The 2,276-nt window shown below is 34.7% G+C and overlaps 1 pseudogene; it reads right to left on the bottom strand.

Annotated features, from left to right (window-relative positions):
• Positions 1-518: 518 nt before the first annotated feature.
• LOC110288730 (olfactory receptor 8G18-like) lies at positions 519-1,486 on the bottom strand (annotated as a pseudogene).
• Positions 1,487-2,276: the final 790 nt, after the last annotated feature.

Here is a 2,276-nt window from a genome sequence, read left to right as displayed (position 1 = left end):
GTTGGCGGAAATCTCAGGGACCCCATTACTAAATGGAGAAATAGGAACATTCACGATTATTGAGAAGAGAGTCAGTCTTTCTATGGGTATATAGGAATGAAAGGAAAACAGTCCACTTATTTGCGAGAGAGCAGAGGGTTCATGGGAATGGCTGGAAGGAGATGAGAAAAATGATGTAATTATAGAACTTACATATGAAATTCTCAAAAATGCATTGAGAATGAACAAAATAATATCATATTGTTGTGATTAAGAATGATATTTATCAATTAAAATTAATGTTAACAAATGTGAATAAAAACTTATATACCATGATGAGCTATCATCCATGTTTTAATTACTAATTGTTTACATTGTTGATTCTTAGAAAATTATTACATATTAGGTACTTGAAATTTAAAGTTGAAATTTGTAATAGTAAAAGTTATCAAAGAATCCTAGCAAATAAGTGATAATAATGACAGGTAAGGTAAAATAAATAGGATCAAGTTAATTGATGTACTCTAGATAATTTTCCTCTAAGAACTATTCTTTATATGATTTCTGGTCACATGAATTATTTTTTCTTTCAAGTATTCTCTTCATTGCAACTGTAACATCCTTATTCCTCAGGCTGTAGATCAAGGGGTTCAGCATGGGTACAGCAGTAGTGTAAAACAGAGGACACTTTCCCATGGTCCATCAAACTCACTGATGATGTCTGTAAGTACGTGAATGCAGCAGAACCATAGAAGACAGCAACAGCAGAGATGTGTGAACTGCAAGTACTGAAGGCTTTAGATCTGCCCTCACTGGAGCGAATACGGAGGATGCCGGCAATGATGAAGATATTGGAAGTAATAACTGTCAGTAATGGGACACAGATATTCACTGTACAAAAAGATAGAATCAACATTTCATTGATATAGATATCAGAACATGCAAACTTCAACAGGGGAAGAACATCACAGAAATAGTGGCTGATCACATCTGATTTGCAGAACTTAATCCTATTCATGAAGGCTGTGTTTACAGATGCACAGATCACAGCAAAAAATATACAACCCTAAAATCAGGGAAGTATAAATCTGAGAGGTCATAGTTGCACTGTAAAGCAAGGGGTTACAGATGGCAACATAGCGATCATATGCCATTGCAGCTAATGTGTAGCACTCTGCAATGCCAAAAGTGATGAAGAAGTAGAGCGGAGCCATGCATCCAGGGTAGGAGATGATGTTCTCATCAGGAAGCTCAACAGCATTTTAGGGGTAACTGTGGACTGACAGAAGTCAATGAAGGAGAGACTGCTGAGGAAATAGTACATGGGTGTGTGCAGGTGGGTACTGATCCCAATTAGTATAATCATGCCTAGATTCCCAGACATAGTGATCAGATAGATTCCTGTGAAGAGGAGGAAGAGTGGCAGCTGGAGTTCTGGCTCCTCTGAGAGCCCAGCCAAGACGAATTCAGTCACTGTGCAGTGGTTTCTTGATGTCATGTCCTCCATTCTGATCCTGAAGTAGTGAAAGTATAGTAAAGCTGTTAGGATGATTTTTTTATTCTTTCCCCTGTACGCAAAGTCCCTATATAAATTATCTGCCTTAGAACTTCTTTGCCCTGTATATAATTGCCTTAACTCTATCATCTTTGTTTAAAAAAAAAATATCTATTACTATTATTTTTAAACATATACTTAAAAGTTAAGAAGGAATTTTATAGAAAAAAATCACTGTATTACAGTTTTCAAAAATTTTGTGATATCAAAGCAATGTCTCTAAATTGGCATATAAAGTGCGTATTAGTGTAAAACCATGGCTGTCTGTGTTGAGGAAACAAGCTTTTCCTAAAAAACAGTGAATAATTTATCCAGAACCTTATTTTACTAAGAGATCTCCATGAGTCTTATTTTTAGACATTCCCATTTTTATAATTTTGAGATACACAATTTTTTAACTATTCAAATGTGAAATTTGGATATTAGGTAGTGGACACCTGGTGCTACTGAGATGGGGATTCTGGTTTGCAAAACAGTTCTTGAGAAGTACAGAATCTTCAGAGGTGGTTACATAGTGAGTACTTAAAGACAAAATACTCATATTCACCCCCATTATTTATCAATGACGTTATTAACTAATACAATATACTTTTATTATTTTAATGGATATTTTCTTTACATTTCAAATGTTATTTCTTTTCCCCTTTTCCTTTTCATAATAATGGGTATATAGCAAATGATACTCTAAGGAATTGTTATCTTTGTAGTGCTTTTGTACACATACATACTATGAAAAAGTATT

Source organism: Mus caroli, unplaced genomic scaffold (assembly GCF_978045245.1).
Source record: "Mus caroli unplaced genomic scaffold, Mus_caroli_1 scaffold_11, whole genome shotgun sequence".
Taxonomy (NCBI): Eukaryota; Metazoa; Chordata; class Mammalia; order Rodentia; family Muridae; genus Mus; species Mus caroli.
The sequence above is the reverse complement of the archived record's forward strand: the minus strand, read 5'-3'. Positions and strand labels throughout refer to the sequence as shown.